We start from the raw sequence: 18,939 nt of genomic DNA on the forward strand, positions 1-18,939 counted from the left end.
AGTGCTGGCCCGTGCATCTTCCTGACCAGCTCAATGGCCCTTGTAATGTGTGAATGCAAGAATGCGGGGCTGGAAGGTGGAGGTAATTCTCTCTCCCTCCTACTCTCCTGCCTCAGAAATCAGCAGAGAAGTGAATATCCCCCTTTCATGAGTTCAACAAGCATTTGGCAGAGATCAGGCCATAGGAACAAGGAGCGATTGGGAAGTAGTGGTGGTGGACAGACACAGATTTCTAGAAACACAGTGCAATACAGCAGAGAAAGAATGGCAATCATCACTTAACAGCAGATGGTGATGGTTAGAACTGTAATGGGGGCCAAGAGATGTTTGCTTTCAGAGAGGTGAGATGGTACCTGTTCTCACCTTGACATTGCCATCACACTTTTGTGTGTCATACAAAATCTCTCAGTGGCTGCTGCCCTTTGATCAAGTGCATTCTGGGAGAAGCATCAAGTAATACCCTGATCACACTGAAGAGGCAGATGTGCTTACACTGTTTCTAGAACCTTGAGTGAGAGGTGGTGGGCAGGATGGTTGTACTGAGCTGCTCATAACTGCTGCAGAGGAAACTTTTGTTTCCTTTTTTCTTTTTCTACTATTCTGCCTTAATGGGGAAAGCAACTCAATGCTTGCCCTTCCAAAACATGTGTTACAGACAGGAAAACTGGATCACAGACTGCTTTTTTTTTTTTTTTTTTTTCAGACGGAGAAAAGAAGCTCCATTCTCTCAGCTTGTCTTCATACATCACATATATTAAATCTTCTACCCCTCTGTTTACCTTGTTCTCTCTCCAGCATACCTGTGTCCTCCTTCAAACACATAAGTCATCACACTTCTTTATATGAAACCTCATTATTTCCAAGTAAATTACCTACCGCATCTCATGTAAGATTTTCCCTCAACTTCTTGCATAGTGAGACTTGCAAAAGCACTAGTTTGTTGAATAATAAGTATGCAATTTGCTCTAACCAGAGTTGACTTTTTCTGTACTTCTGTGATTCAGAATCATGGGGCTTCTCTGGGTTTTAGATCCTCAGACTGTCTTGCACGTTCAAAGTAGCTTCTGTTTGTGGGCAAGGGAAGTATTATCTCCCCTGAAGAAATTATATTGAAAGTTTTGCATTCCCCAGAGCCTCCCCCTTCCCTTCCTGCAGGGTTTCCCACAAGAGGCGAGTGATTTGGCCCCTGAAATTGATGCTATTTTATGAATAGTTAGCTTCATGTGTTTACAATGTGCTAATGATGGCAAAGCATAGGAAGTCTTTAACCTAATGCCATTGCAGACTGAGCCACTGTATACATTGAGACTTTTTTTCTGCTTGCCACTGCCTTTTTAAAAAGCAATTTTCCCTATAACTCATTTTTACCTTAACTTCACCATCAATAAGAGTAAACCCCAGGCCTTTCCAACAGACATGGATTGTTTCCAAATACAGAGACCTGTCTCCAGCAAGTTATTTCCAAATCTTGCCAAATAGCTTCTCTTCCCAAATGAGAGTTTATAACAATATAATATAACCTCATGTGACCACTGTTGGTTTTTTAATGATGGCCACCATTACACAACGGATACATGAAAAGTGTTGGTAGCAGCTCTTCTCCTTGATCTTCATGTCATTGTTGCTACCCACATCTCTTTTATCCCCAGAGACCAGGAAATGAACGCCCTCACACTCCCATATTGGGCTAATCAGAACTTCGGTTTTTTCAGTTTTTTCAGTTTTTTTTCAGTCCTCGGTTTTGCCTCACAAGCCTGTCTGGATACATTCCTCCTAAGCTTGACCTCACTCACTGCACCCTTCAGGATGTTCTAACATTTGATCTTCCACCATTTTATTTATTATGTGACAGTGCTGGCTTTGCTCCTTTGGCTGCATGGGATATACATTTTGCATCCCAGGAGTCACCAGGGATCGTGTGAATGTCCCAGTAATGGAGGATGTAAAAAGTCCAAGATTTAAGTACAAAAGTGGGAATTAAACTCTTAAGAATCTGTTTTATACTTAGAATCCTCCAGCTAACGTACCAGTTCTCCTGGCTGAAGTGTAGTAATAAAATGTTCTGGTATTTTGTTCAACAGGAAAGATTCAGAATAACACTGTCTTTTTGGATATACATTTGTAATTGAGTAGTACATATTTCTGTAGTTTAGGTAGTCATGTTTGACATGATCTGTAATAATTAGCAAAGCCTCGTTGACCCATAGCACTCTTAGCTGCAAAATAGAGTCTGCAAATTTCTTCTTGAGGAAAATTCACCCTTAATGTAACTCCATTAACTTCATGCCCTTGAGATTTATACTGATATCTACAACTAACATCAAAGAGTTCAGCTAATTAAAGCAGGGAATAAAAATTACCCTTTTCTATCCCTTAAAATTCCACCCGGGCTAGAAGGGAAATCCCCTGTGTTTTTTATTGTCCCTTCCCAGAAGGATAAACAGCCTTCTCTGTGAGTTCTTGTCTTTTCCCACTGTGACAGTTAAATGGACACTGCTGGGTTGAAAGTAACGCTCCTAATACTGGCTCTTATTTGCACTAGTATAAATCACTAGTAGCTCCACTGCTGCAAATGGAATTACAGTGGTAATAAGAATCAGTATAGATGGGAATAAAAATGGGTCCTCATATTTACAGCAAATGAAACAGCACTATCTACACGGTATCTATAACCTGTCACACACCCCAAACTGTTTCCTGTTCCCCAAACTTGTTCTTAAAATCCAAATTACCAGACTTTATGGTGTTAACTCATTGTTTCCTTAAACTTACAGCATTTACATGCTTCAGTTATATTTTATTTTCACCACATAAGATAAAAAAAGTATTTTCCACAGATCCTATAGTATAATAAATGTCATTCTTGGGAACAGCAATAACAGGTAAATTTTCAATTGTGACATTATGTATTCTTCTACTTTAAACAGTGGAATATCACTGTTTGTTCTGGTCCCAAATAACCTCTAGGTGTCAAAACCTGAGAAACATATGTGAAATTTTCAAAAGCCTATGTGTATCATCTCAGTAACATTTTTTCCATAAACTATATAAGATTAAGTTGAAAGGGAAATATCTTTACTTAAAAGAATTGTAAACCTCAGTGCTGACTTTTGGAAAACTAGAAATATCAAAATGTTCCTCAGAACAGAAGATTCATGTAAAAAGTTTTTAGTCACAATTGAGATATAGTTTTGAAAGTTTTTGAATTAAATAGTTCTTGGAAGCCCACTCTACAAAGCTCTTTGGTCAAGGTTTGAACACTGCCCAACACCACTAGGACTATGGAGGGTCAAGTAGGGCTGGGACAGACCTATCAATGTGAAACACTGAAGAATAAGCAATTTCTGGTCCAACAACCAATAAGTGGGTTGGGAAGAACATTGTAGACTTCCAGCAGGACCCTGTACGTATTTCATCAAAACTTCATCGGAACTGATAAGTTCCTACAAAATAGTTCTGTTTTCCCAAACTGGCAGTTTCCAAACAAAAGAAGCATTTGATCGCTGGCTCCCAACCAGCCTTATTCTAAAATGCTCGGTACAACTTGGTCCATACACAGTAACAGGTTATTTCCAGGAGTTTACACCTGACTGGCACACACTCCACTGTCTTTCACTGTCCAGACTATTCCTACAGGCACTTTTGTTTACACACACATCCTTTGGATAAGAGCATAAATTAGTCTCCCTAAGAAAATATATCAGTGGTCACTGATCAATGTAATATACTTTAGAGACTAAACCAGATTAAAGTGGGCCTATTAATACCAGAAAATACCAATCAATATTTGAACTGTTTATCTCTATACATGCTAAAAGTGCATTAGCAAAATAGCAGCTTATATACAAAGCAGCCCATTGTACCCACGTTGGTCCATTTTTCTTCAGTCTACAGCTGTGCACGTAGCCCCACTGGTTGTAAAATGCCAAAACACTGCTCCTGACAGATCACACCTGCTTCAAATAACACATCTCACCCCACACTAATCTGCAGCTATAGGCTGGTTTTAATGATTTAAAAATGCTGGTATTAACTCTTAATGCTCAACTGGTTTTTATGGAAGCAGCAGAGTCCATTTTGTCTAGTTTAAATACAATCTCAATAAAACAGCTGGGAAATTGCAGTGCCAGGGAAAAGACATTCAAATCCACCATTTCCCCTATTGTAATAATAATCAGCTTGACAAAGTCAGATAGTAAAGCAGATTGTAGCACTTTGGGACTTTTTATACATATATTTAATTATATTGTTAAGTTCCCCATTTGAAAGCAATTAAAAAAATACTTTCAGTTCAGGATTATAAAATGACCCACTTCTGATTTCAGCCTGACATTTTTATTGGTAATCTGAGTTATAACATGCTCAGGTTCATTCCTCATTGATTGGCTGCTGAGCTTTCTGCCAGAGCTTTATAGCTTTATGGGAAAGTACAGTATTTAAAACTCCTTTAAATTCATGGCTACTCCTGCTTCTGAAAAAGCTTCTCTTGACTTTTCAAAAATGCATAACAAGAGCCCATGTTTACTTAAAAACATCTGCTTCATCCTTTTTGGTGTAACATAAAAAAGTGGGTTGATGTTTTCCATGCTTTTCTGTTAGCCACTGCTGAAGCTGCAATGGAATATAACTTCTTACCAAATCTGGCTTCTCCTCTACCCAGCACAGCTCGTGGAGTTGTGTGTTGAAATGTGGTACAAAATGGACATCCCGGGTGAAACCATCATTAACCGCATATACCATGTACCAGAATCCTGTAGGACTTTGACCTAGCTCTTAGCTATGACTTGTCAAAGAGAATGCAAGTAGTGGCTGGGAGATCTCATTGCCTGAGCTTGATGCTGGCACCCTCGCTAAGAATAAAAGGGGCCTAAAGACCACTAGGAAAGTCATAGAAATCAGAAGGTTTTATTTTGCAGATCATGTAGGGAAGCTGGGGCTCATAGCTGGTGGGGAGGTGGCAGCCTGTGCCCAAGGAGCTCACTGTGCCATGCCTTGCTCATCAAGCCTCCCTCGGAATCTGTGACATCAGAACCATCAGGGCTTTGAAACTGGGGTAAGCAAAGGTTTGGCTTCAGGTGGTACAGCCTATATCAGAGGATGCACAAATAATGTCGTAGTCCTAAAAAGAATCAATAGGGTTCTATCTGTATTCAGGCCATCTCAGTGTCACACCTTTGACTCAATTTCTGGTAAATGTGTGGGTGGTAACTGATGGTATATGCATTTTTGTGGACAGAGAAAGGAAGTATTGCAGATAGTGAGCTGCTGTCAACAAATGAGGAGTTTCACACCAGACTTACAAAATGTGCTTTTGATGTCTGCTACCTTGCAATCACTCGCACTGACACAGGCTGAACCTTGGAGGTGAACTTATTTGTACATGCAAGTTTGCATTTCCAGAGCCCTTTCTAAAACAGCAATGTTTCACAGCTAAGTCTCCCCCAAACTTAGCACTGTTCTTCCTGAAGGAATACAGGGTGTATGAAAGCATAACAGTAAGAAGCTGTTTATACCCTTTAATATTATAACTCAGCTTTCGTCATAAATCTTTCTCCTTGATTGCACATACCTCCAGCATGAACTCATGCTCCTTTTGATTTTCCTCTTTATTACCCTTAGCCAACTGAGTGATGTGTGAGTTCCTGTCATGGTGCTGACTCTATTACAAAGTGCAAAGGTAATTTACATCACAGGGCTGGCAGGGCAACCAATAGCACTGTGCCTGAGAGGTGTGTGGTTCCAACAAGCCTTTCTCTTTTATGGATGATAGAGGGCAATTTTTATTTTCTTTTTTTTAAAACAACAAAATATTAATTTCTGTGCATGGTCAGAGGCAAGTCTTCAAGCTGGGAAAGTAGATTTACTTGCAGCATCATGAGAAATCAGCATCTTCTTTCAACTGAAGAGCTCCAGGAGCAGAGCCTGAACCCCCACCTCCCTGCCTGAATTCCTCTGGCTCATCATGGGGGAATCAGAGAGGTGGGGGAGAAGAAAATTCATGTTTCTTTGCTGAGGAGGTTCACTGTAAGCCAAGACTCCCTGGAGTCAGAGCTGCAATTTTCACACAGTTCTATAGCCTGACCTGTTTGGAAATATTCATTCAGCTTGGATATAAACAAACCTTCACTCTATCTGAGTTCAGGCAGGGGCAAAAGTCCTGCCAGGAGCACAGCCTGAGTAAATGAGGTTGGTCTGCAGAGAGCTGAGAGGAAGAAATTCCTTTCCAGGTGGCCCTCAGTGGATATTCACAGTGCCATTGGAAGCAACTAATTTTGGAAGTTAATCACCTTACATTCTCTTTATTGTAATTAAGGAGAGAGAGACACCTCATAAAGTGATTCAGCGAAGCCTAGTTAGGCTCTTGGTGTGAGCTGCACCCTGAGGACAGCTCACCATGGTATATAACCTGAACTTCCACTAGACATAAGAGAATACAAATAGCCAGGATGAGTGAACCCCTCCGCTGCCTGGTGTAATTCTAGACCAGAGAGACAGACACAAAGCTTCTTGTGGCTGGGGATGGAGCCCCTATAGTTCTCCTCTCTGATAAAACTCTCCTGAAGCTAAACTCTGTGCTTAGAGAAATATGTGATTGCACTCTTCACACAGTGACTGGAAACAAGGCATCTTCCTCCCCTTCACACACATCACATGTATTTAGACAGTGATAGACTCCTTTTTCTTTAAAGTAGACTCAGCCATTGGACAAGCTACAATGATCCGTGGGAGTGCTTGAGTTCCATTCGCACCACACAGTGAAAAGGTTTTTCCTGCATCTTCCTCAGGTAGCTCCATGTGCATTGTTTTCAACCTCCAGTGGGAATTCTGAAATAACCACATTACTGATGCTATGAATTTGTTTGTAAAAGATGATGAAGCCTGTAACTACCAGTGTTCCCCAGGAATTGGTGCTGGGTCTGGTTTTTGTTCAACATCTTCATCAATGACCTGAATAAGGGGATAGAGTCCACTCTCAGCAAGCTTGCTGATGATACAAAGCTGTGAGGAGTGGCTGACACACCTGAAGGCTGTTTTGCCATTCAACAAGACCTGGAGAGTTGAGCAGGGAGGAACGTGATGAGCTTCAACAAGAGCAAGTGTAGAGTCTCGCATCTGTGAAGGAATAATTGCATGCATCAGTGCAGGTTATGGGATAACCTCCTGGAGAGGAGCTCTGCAGGGAAGGACCTGGTGGTAATAGGTTGGCCATGAGCCAGCAGTGCGCCCTTGTGACCAAGAAGGCCAATGGTATCCTGGGGTGCATTAAAAAGAATGTGGCCAGCAGGTCAAGGGAATTGATTCACCCCCTCTACTCTGCCCTGGTGAGGCCACATTTAGACTACTGTGTCCAGTTCTGGGCTCCCCAGTTCAGAAAAGACAGGGATCTCCCAGAAGGAGTCCAGCAGAGGGCCATGAAAATGATAAAGGGGATGGAGCATCTCCTGTATGAGGAAAGGCTGACTGACCTGGGTCTGTTCAGCCTGGGGAAAAAAAGGACTGAGAGGGGATATCTAAAGGAAGGTGGGAGACAAATGGATGAGGCCAGGTATCTCTTGGTGGTGTGTAGCAATAGGACAAAGATTAAAGGCCTAAAATTTGAACATAGGAAGTTCCATACTAATGTGTGGGAACTTCTTTACAGTAATGGTGACAGAGCACTGAAACAGGTTGCCCAGAGAGGTTGTGGAGTCTCCTTCTGTGGAGATATTCAAGACCTGTTTTGACACCTATCTGTGTGATGTATTGTAAGATAGCTGCTTTAGCAGCAGGTTTGGACCCAGTAATCTCTTGAGGTCCCTTCCAACCCCTGTGATACTGTGATACTGTGATACTGTGATTCTGACAATAACAAATTGGATCCATCTAATCAAAGTTATTCAAATCTATCAGAGGTTTTGATACTTCTTTGATATGGAAGTTAGCGATCCAGGTAAATTTGGGAAATGAGTTTCAGCTGCTAAAAAATCCTAATTCTGATGCTCATTTAATTTCAGAATAACTGTTTCCTGTGACTTGTGGTGGTGGCTATAGGTCTTTTCTCACACACACATATGCACTACACAGCTCTGCCAGCCATACTTTCTAATAGCTTGCACTATACACTCAAGGCGATTCAACATAAAGTTTCCTATACTGGCTTTCAGTGCACAGTTCAATTCAAATCCTTTCATAAAGGAGCTTAGTGTAAGCCATGGATATTAGGATTATGGATCTGTTCATAAAAGTATAACTTTTCAACCACCTCCCCAAGCAGAAATGGAAAAGAATTATGTTCCGCATAACCTTAAGAGAGTCTCAGCATTAATACAAAAGGAACCAGTGCAGCCGCTCTGTAAATAATCTCACACTAAACATTTCTATGGGACTTCTATTTGCAGCAGTAGCTTAATTCCAAAGATATATAAATCTACCTTGTTTGTAAAACTACTGTAGGGCCGTACAGCACAGGCCAAATCGTCATTCCACTGACATCTATGAGACCTATAGCAACAGAAGAAAGCAACCCTCCCATATGTTTATTATACAATATTTTATATGGCTGTCATGCTCCACTGGCTTTTTACTGAGCTGCAGTCTGACCTTCAGCTTAGTATGAATACATGGTGCAAAGTGACTGTGCGTAGACTGCTTCATTTACCAGCGATCTCAGGGTGTTGCATTATCTCCCCCTGGGACATGTTCTACATCTGCTTTAGGGGCGTGTTTACACTGGAGTGAGTGTAGTTTGAGCAGACATTCCTGAGCAAGCTTTTTAAGAAGTATCTGAGTACTGTTTGCAGCACAGCTGCGATAGCACAGATATTAGCACAGGCTGGCCAACCCCATATTTACTGAGTTTTTTGGGGCTAGACTAAGCCCCAAGCTGCTGACCAGAATACTCTACCCAAAATCCAGGGAACTCAGGGTTTGCAGGTTCATCCATGCTCTGGTTCCCTGATTCTACACAAAGAACAACTTGGTGAGATTGCAGAAGCCAGAACAACTGCTCAGCACATCCAGCAACTCAGCAGACACCACACACTAAACACATTTATTAAACAGACTGTGTTCTAGACAGCTAGGAGAGAAATGTATGAATGCACACTTATCCATAGGATGCCTCACTAAGACAGTAATGTTTGCTTTCAGCAACAAGACCATCCTGAACCCTTAAATATAATTTTTGGGAGCACTGCAATGGTAAAGCATCAGAAGATTGTAGAATCACAGAATCATGGGGATTGGAAGGGTCCTCTGGAGATCATCAAGTCCAACCGCCTGTTAAAGCAGATTCCCTACAGCAGGTTGCACAGGAAAATGTCCAGCTGGGTTGTGAATGTCCCCATAGAAAGATTCTCCATAACCTCTCTGGGCAGCCTGTTCCAATGTTCTGCCAACCTCAAATTAAAGTTCCTCCTTCTGTTTTTATGGAACTTCCTCTGTTATGGTTTTTGCCCATTGCTCCTTGCCATGTTGCCATACTTTGAAAATGGGTGACCTCAGTGTGCATGTCTAATTGACCAACATGTGGCTTCTTTCCCTGTTGTGCATTTCCTCCTATACTCCTGGTACCAGCTAAGGTGACAGGAGGAAAGAGCACAAGCACACTTCTCCGAATTATGCTTCTGCTTTCCTATTTCTTGTCATTGCTCTTCTGGTACTAAAATTAAGTTTTGTACCTTCTTCTCCATAAATAAGCCATCTCTGTGTTTGCTCAGTGTCTGTTAAGCCACTGAACTGTGACTGTGAATGAACTTGTGACTTATAGATTTCATTATTCTCTCTGCCCTTCTTGTGCATAGATAAGTAGCTCTAGGCAGGATGCACATTTTCTGTATGTGATAGCTTCTCTGTTTTCTCCTACAACTCTCCTGAAGTCCCAGCCAGGCCTATAGAGTCCCTGAATCACAGAATCACTATGGTTGGAAAGACCACTAAGATCATCTGGTCCAACCATCAGCCCACCACCACCATACCACTGATTGAGGCCATTCAGTGTGACATCCACCATTTTCCTGAAAACCTCCAGAGGCAATGACTGCACCACCTCCATGGGCACCCTGTTACTGTATCTCACCACTCTTTCTGAGAAAAAAATTTTTCCTCATATCCAACCTGAATCTCTTCTGCCTCAACTTGAGGCCATTCCCTCTAGTTCTATCACTAGTTATATGGCTGACCCCCACCCCTCCACAACATCTTTTCAGTTAGTTGTAGTGAAAGATAAGGTTTCCCCTGAGCCTTCTCTTTTCCAGACTAAACAATTTGAGTTCCCTCTGCCGCTCCCCAAAAGACTTGAGCTCCAGACCCTTCAGAGCTTCACTGTCCTCCTTTGGACACACCTTCCAGTTTGTGTTAATTCTTGTAGACACTGTTCAGAGCAATGCCGGTTATTCAGAGGAAAGCACACAGCAGTCACCTTATGACCTAATTTGAGGACACTGACTCTCTAAAGACAATTATCTAAACAGAAAATATTTTGCTAAATGTAGATTTATCCACCCATTTCCATTAAGTATAACCAATGCAATCGCTACTATCATGATGCTGTAAACACAGTATTGCATTCGGATGTGAGACACAAGTTTCTTGGATGGTGCTGTTTTCTTCTGAATACCTCAGTTTCTTTACCAGAATAAAAAGGAGTAACATGCATTTCCCCTGTAAGTCTTTTGAGATCCATTAGTGAGTAAAGATATCAATAGAAGTACAGTTTTACAAGTGACTGTACTTTATATCATTACATCCTTTCAGTGAGAAGAACTGCTGTACTTATGGAAATAAAAATAGGTTGGGGTCAAAAGTTTGTAGAGATTTTACAAATCTGGTTATTCAGATTTGTCAGTGTTTATGTCTCTATTTTCCTAAAAGTGTAAGAATTCTTATCTGAACTTTCTCTGTGATACCCTTTTAGTAATGGAATTAGTGAACCTTGCACAGAGGACAATTCCGTCTATGCCTTTAATATTTGCAATAACCTTTTCTAATGTAGCAAAACAGCTCCAAACAGTAAGCAGAATATTGCTGTATCTGGATATTTATTACTCCTACTGTGCAAAAGAAAAGCAAATCTACTTTTTTTGTTCACATAGATGTTCCTATAAACCAGATAGTTAAGTGATGTATTTGTTTTGGTCGCAGGCCAAGCAGAAATATTTAAATCCTACTTTTGGAAGCAAGAATTATCTAATCACTCACTAGCTTTTATAATAAAACATTTATCATGGAACATTAATCCATTAGTACTTATTTTCCATCCCATCCTTTCACTAGCACCTTGCTTTGAACAAGGTTGAGTTTGGCTGTGATTTTTCCTTTTATCATATATCATAGTTACATGATGGGACACACCAGCATTGAATTTTGAAGAAAAAAAACACACCCTGCACTTTGTTTGAACTTGGCACCCAGATGTTCTGCTTGTGCTTCCACTGCTAACAAAATAGTGCATGTGTGAGTTCTGAAATTAGTCTTTCATCGTTATGTACCAGGGTTTCGTGGTTGCAAGGAGGCATGTGGAAACAGCTAAGAGTAATTACCTGCTAAAGAAAAACTTGTGTTTAACTAGCTTTGTTTTTTCATGGCTTTCATTTGCATAGCACATCACCAAACTGCCACACTTAAGCTCTCTGGCATTAAAGTCAAATACGAAAAGCTTCAGGGGGATTTCTGCTTTGTTTTGTTTTGTTTTGCCAAATTAGAGATTAAAGGTAACCTCTGACTAAAAGGTGCCACATCACCTATGGTGTCGTGTAACTGATCAAAGGTTTGACTTCACCAGGCTCTTGCAGGACCCAGATTTGCAAAGCCACCATTGCTCATGCCAATGTCAATTGAGGACTAGACGGTGACACGTCCCGTTATGGTGCAAAACCTATGAGAGGAAGGGAAGCACCTGGGGAACTACACAGTCTCACTGCATTTTCTTCAGCTTCCTCTGAGAAGAGAGAAAACAAACAAACAAACAAAAAAAACCCAAACCTGAAAGTAAAGAAAGCTGAGAAAATATGGAAAAGATGGGAGAGATGGTCCCGGAGAAACCAAAAACCCCCGCAGGACGTTAGAAGCTGGAAAAAGTCAGCTGATCTATTGCTTGTGTATACTGCCCAGCCCAGCAGCAGTTGGATGTCCTGGTAGGCATCTCTAGTGACACTGTGACAGCTGGATCAGTCCCTCATGTCCCCTTGTGTTAATCATAGAATCACAAAATTATTAAGGTTATAGAAACCACTAAGATCATCTGCTCTAATCATCAGCCCATGCCTGTGGCTGCTCTAGACCGTTTCCCTCAGGACCTCTGGTGAAACCAGAAGTATTCCCCTTCACAGATCCCAGACACTGCAAAAATCCAATGCTATGTGCCTCTAAATGAGGTCCTCCAAATGCAGCCCAGTGTGAAGGAAGCTGATTACATGTATTTCCCACTTCTGTGCAGACTTTTCTGAGCCAAATAAACATCATTTTTGTAGCATACATTAAGATGGAATGAAACATCAGTATTAAATGCTGCAAGTTCTTGGTGTAATATTTACTACTGGAGCAGACCCTTTGCAACCTTCTCTTTTCCAGACTGAACAATCTCAACTCCCTCAGCTTCTACCCATAAAACTTGTGTTCCAGACCATTCACTGCTTTGTCGCCCTTCCCTGGACACACGTCAGAGCCTCAATACCTTTTTCTTGCAGTGAAACTACAGTGACTGGTGAGGATAGGATAACACAAATAAAACACACATTAAAACAAAACCGACCAATAAAGTAAGCAACTTCTGGGCAATAGGGAATAAAAGAGGAGATGATTTTGAAGCCATGTTCAGATTCTTATTTTCCCTGCTGGCTGTGAATAGATTCATGAGAGCTTTATGGTCTCTGTGTGTCCCCCAGGGGAAAGCCCCATGGTTGCCTCACAGGGCAGAGAACAGCCAGATGCACAGTCAGAAGTGGACCTTTATATCTTTTAAATGTGATGCTTAGTAAGATTTCTGGGAGGGAAATGCTTTCTGTCTTCTCCTGCCTGTAGGCCTTTAATCCTCATAAAATCATTTTGTATTCTACACCTGCGTTTGTTACAGAGCTGCTTCAAGCTAACATAAGCAGAAATACTGTGTGTAAAGAAAGATGCAGAGCAAATGCAAACAGATTTGGTCAGTAGGCAAAACTCTCTTCAAAAATAGTGTAATGACTCTTTTCAATGTCCAAATATCTAGAAGGCTGCTATACACTATACAATACTGTACATTGTCCAAAAGGAACATGAAAAGTAGGCTCCTTAATTAAGCTACGCTTTCTTTAATTATTTGAGTAATTCCCTCCTACTAATTTATGCAAAGCCTTTATTTGTGTAGGATAGGGTACATATATGCACAAGACTGTATTACATTTCTAAAAATACAATTTTCTTTTCCAATACTTTTATTCTCTATAGACTAAACTAATGTATATGTATAAAGATGTCCTTCCTTATTTTTCATGTATGTTTTGCTTCTTTATTAGAATAGATCTTAAGAGTTGTTTAACAGAGGTAATTCAAAGTTTTATTAGAAAAAAAAATTATCTGGATTGAATATCCAGATATTGCAGTTAATGGAAGAATACTATTTTATTTCTTCCCATTGGGAAATCATTAGTTGCATTCTCAGAAATGAGTTATCAGCAGAGGAATCTGAGGATTTCTAGTCACTGAAATGGTATTACCTCATCCTTTAACTATATTGAGCTGTCGGTGCAGGTGTGTTTAAGGGATCTGATTGAATTCCCTCAGCACCTACTAGCCAAAGATTCATTCAGCACTTGTGTTAAGCAGTCAAAACCATCAAAACCATCAAGGACACTCTAATTTTGAAGCCAAAGGCTGTTCCAATGGGATGCTCCTGCAGCCAGAAATAAGTAATGAAGAATCACACCCACATCACCTTCCCTTTCCTGGAGTCAGATTTGTACAAATAATAACATGTAATGTAAGAAATAACATGGAACATAAAGCAATACAGCAGTGTACAATACAGTACAGTATAATAAAAAGTTACTGTAGCATTGTTGAAGATTAGTGAAGCTGGACTCTGGATTTTCTGTGGATTCCTGATATTAGGGCAACTTCCTCTGGCAGGGTTGTCATATTTTCCTCTGCTGAGCCCTCCATTCCCCCACTACGCCGAAAGACATTTCTGCAGGGTAAGGCAGTGTCTCACTGAGCGCAGTAGTTTGCTAAGTTGTCCTGCAATAGGTAGTCTTACAACACACTGGAGAAAGATATGCCTAGCATTGATCTCCACCAAGTAGAAAGGTGAGATTTATGACCATACAATACAGGCCTCCTGCTATTTATCTTATGACAGAGAAACCTAATCTTCCAGGACATACAAGCATAGCTACAGACCCCATAGCTACAGTCCTCTGAATAACACTTAAAATACATGTATTTGACTATTCTTTTGCATTGATTAATTAAATCCTTGCAGAAAAACTCTCCATAAGAAAATTTACAGATGTACATGTTCATAGAAAGGAAAAAAAAAAAAAAGTATCATGTCTTTCTTATCATAGGAATGGATACCTAGTGAAGGCAACCACTGACAAATATGATAGCTCTCAGTCTTCCAAGAGAATTTTAAGTATATTTTACTTCTATAATTCTCCTCCTACAGTAAAGTCAACTTTTTATGTATTTATCCTTTGCTAGACTACATTATATGAAGAGAATCATAGAATCGTAGAATGGGCTGGGTTGAAAAGGACAATGATCATCAAGTTTCAATCCCCCTGCTATGTGCAGGGTCTCCAACCACCAGACCAGGCTGCCCAGAGCCACATCCAGCCTGGCCTTGATAGACAGATGGAATGATAGAGACTATTAAATACTTATGACAACACGTACAAAAAAACATTATAGGGCTTCTCACATGGGAAGTGTACTGGCAGTGGTAAAATAAGAAAAGAAAAAAATCACTTTTAAAAAAGCTGCATGGAAAAAACAAAAAAAATTGCCTAAGTAATACTATCACACAATTAGATTGCTCGGCATAATTTAATACATGAAATGTCCCCAGTTCTCATACTATTCTCTCTCTTGATTGAAGAAGGAACTAAACGACCAGACTTTTTCCATTGCTAAATTTTCCATTGTGAAATGTGATGTGTTCATGACTGCTAAACTTTTGTTAATCAATGAATCACTTGACAACTTTGATTAATTAGCTAGTCAACAGCTCATAAGACAGTGCAGTCAGACCATCTGCATTTCCTTTTGTCCTATGTGATTTTTCAGTGAAGTAAAACATGGCTGTTCCCATTCCCAGACTGTTTGCTTTAAATGTTCTATAGAAAAATTATGTATTATTTTTATTTGTACTTCAGTAGCAACCAACAGTCTCCTCTACATTCCAGGCTCAATTTATGGAAGGTTTTATACAATCCCACATAGCTGTCAGAGAAGAAGGGATGCACAGCAATTGAAAGGCTGCTTCTTCATGCCCTCGCACAGGCCTGGAGACACAGCCAGCAGCAGAGCTCAGACATGTGGAGTCCTAACCCCGCGCCTCACAAGCCTCACTGTCTCTGCTGCAAGAAAATACAGAACACTCTTGTCTAAGCAAACAGCATTGTTGTCGAAGACAATTTGCCAGCATGAGCTTTCCTGTAAAAGGAACCATTTTATTAGCACTCTGGGTGGGATGTCATCCTACAGTGGGATCTCTCCCATGGAGCCATCTAACCTACCCTTAAACTTTAGGTGCTGTGTGTTACTGACCTTCCCAAGAAAGTGCCTCAGTCCCTTCAGCAGTGTTAATGTAGATGATGGAATCTGGTAGTAAGCAATGCAGAGACACATGTGGTAGGTGACAGCATTTTTCCATCTGGGGGAAAAATAAAATTTCCATGTGTCTTTGTCAACACAAAAGAACGATGACTGTGAATATGGCTGGGCTGTAAAGTCGGTCGTGTTGGCACTATTTGGATATGTGTCACAGGAAATGAATCCTGCATAGGGAGACAAATAAAAAGCTAATCTGACTTCTTGCCTTGATGTTCCTGTTGAGTTACTTCACATTTCATGTCTCTTCAAAGACGCATCACAGAAAACATTGTGTTTGCTATAATTGACATTTATTGTTCACTGTACTAATTAGGATTAGGATCTTCAATTACTTGGTATTTCTTGCTCAACTTCAGATTTAATGTTCCCTCTGGCTTTGCTGATACATTTCTAAAATCTCCTGTCTGAGGGGGAATTCATAACCTCTCCACTACTCCCAACCCCAGCAGAGACTCGAAGATCTCTATCTTTGAACCAGCTCCAAGATGCCCATCCCTGGAGCTTGCATGGTTCCATAAGCTCTGTGCCCACTTTAAGATAGCACCTTGCAACTTTTTTTTTTTTTTTTTTTTTTTCTGGTTTAAACATGCAAGCTACAGCCTCTGCTCTTGTTTCCTTTCAGCACTTCCACCTTATTTATATGCCTCCCACTCTTTTTATTACCATTGCTCATGATATGGCCTCTCTGCCATTTTTGACATTTCCACTCACAAACTTCTGTTAAAAAAAAAAAAAAAAAAAAAAAAAGACAGACAAGAAAAATACAGAATATTGGGATTAAGACTGAAATTTCAATATCTTGATCAGATCAGATGCTGAACTTTTCAATTCTGACGCTGGTAGGCATCAGTTTTGTGATCACTTGCCAGAACAAATGAGAAATGAGGTAGAAAGAAGGATGTCTTCCCCTGGGTCACAAACAGTAATGTGATTGTAATGTGATTTGGTCATCATCAGTTAGAGCACCATTTCAGACTTCTGTTTCAAACTCAAGATAGCTCCATTTCTATCTGAAGTAGCCAACAAACAAGCAAACCAGAAAATGCTACCCACAGTGTTTTACCTTAATACTTTTCTTTTCTTTTTTTTTTTGACTTGTTTCAGACATAAAAAACAGAGGCCGTTGAGCAATGTACTGAAAAAGTTGAACCATACTAACCTTTGAAGAATCACATACAAAATGATATTTTAAATCAAAAAGTATGTGTGTTACACTTTGGACCAGGTTGCCAGCTGATGTAAAACAGTTCAGCTCCTTTAATCGTATGGGGCTATGCCAATTTACATCAGCTGAGGATCTGTCTAATAATAATATGTGAAGCAAGGCTTCACTACATACTGTACTGAATGTTGGAAAACATCCTGTACTTAAATGCATGCAGCTCTTTAACTCAGACTGGCCACATTGTTTGACATAAGGGTTAGTTTTCAGATAGTGAAATTTCAGTTGCCAGGTGCCAGAGGCAATTTATCAGACACTCATAAAATAAAGATCAAAAAGCCCATCAGTCTCCCACTGCATCTGGGATCTAGGAAGGAACACTTACAACCCTCTATCCTTTAAACAGCTCTCACTTAAAGAGCTCACTGTTTATAATAACAAGAAAAGGAGAAAGGGGTCAGGTCAAAACCAGCAGAACAGCAGGTGGTGTTATAAAGTTTTTTTCTGCAGTTAAAACTTTTGTGAAATAGTATTTCCAATGTACTTATACAAGCCTGTTTCATACTTTTAATTTGTATTTTTAGACAATTTGGCTGTTAGAATGCAAGTAACAAATGACTTGAACTCTTTTTCTTTACTGTTTACTCCAATATATTACAAAAATAATTCTGAGTTCTTTGCTTTCGTGCTTCCCTTTTGACTGAAAGCCCTTGTTACACCCTACTGAACGCAGGTTTTAGATCCACTACCAAAATTCCTCCAAAGTTCAAAGGGGCTTCTGAGCAGTGCTGCAGTTCATAACCAGCTTAGTTGGAATGGTACAAGATGAAAAGTTTGGATTCAGATCTGAACCCTACTATTATTTAATATTAGATGAGAAATCACACTAAGTCTTCGCTGAAGTTCGAGTAATGAGCCTTGCCTTCTGAAGAGTTGCTCTGGTTCTGCCCTCTGGTCTTCTTGGTGGGGGGAGAGAAGCATTGCCCCACATCCAAGGAATGTGTCACGTTCTGGTTTGAGCACATTTCTTAGAACACCTTTCCTCAGTGTCAAAATAGCCATTCTCCATAGAATAACATATCTCCATAGATATCTTGCTATCCTAGAGGAGTCAGTGAGTATACCATGAAAGCCTCATCTCCAGTCTGCCACTGACAATGACAAGCTGATAAATTTGATCTACTAATTAAAATATAGCATTAGTACTGAAAACACAAGATCAGAGGAAATCTCCCTCCAATGTACTAAACACCTCTTGGGAAGTAGTGAGCACACACTGCTTTCAGAAACATCAGTGTTACATGGGATTGAACACATTGGAGTAGAGGAATTAAATTCCCTTTGAAATTTAGATATCTGCTCAGGCTCTGTGTACAGTTAATGGAAAGAATAAGAATTCAAATAAATACCCTAACTACAGTCCAACTAGGAAATTCTGCATCATCTTCCAACAGTCAGTCTCAAATCCAGAGCTCCCACTCAAAACATCTACATTTTATCCTTACTATACCCAATGCGAATGACTTCTCTGATACAAGCACTGTCTTCTGTACTCAATGCTATTTTGTCTTGCATCGTTTCAGAAGTGTTCTCTGTTGCTCTTACCTCCACTGAGTGTAACAGCTTCTTTACCACTGTGTTGATTAATAGCCAGTTGTTGGGAACAGAAATGCCTCCAGGTTCACAAACACAGTGCTCATCATTTTTCAAAAACGTAAACGTTTGTCAACAGTTACTTCACTGAGGTATTAGAAATCCATGGGAAATAAGTGGTGTGTCTTGGATGCAGAAGTAAAAATTTTATTTGCTATGTGACCACAATATTATTCCTATACATCAGTGTCCACTGAGGCTAGTGCCCCCTTATTTTCTGACTGCTATCAAGCTTCCCATATACCTTGTCCAAGAAATCATTTTTTAACTCCAAAGCATGAGTCAGGTCTCCCATCTGCTTTGGACATCCATTCAAAAAAGCTTATTTGGCC

The sequence above is a fragment of the Centrocercus urophasianus genome, unplaced genomic scaffold (genome assembly GCF_019232065.1).
Source record: "Centrocercus urophasianus isolate 14NV4802_14NV808 unplaced genomic scaffold, USGS_Curo_1.0 seq_10, whole genome shotgun sequence".
Taxonomy (NCBI): Eukaryota; Metazoa; Chordata; class Aves; order Galliformes; family Phasianidae; genus Centrocercus; species Centrocercus urophasianus.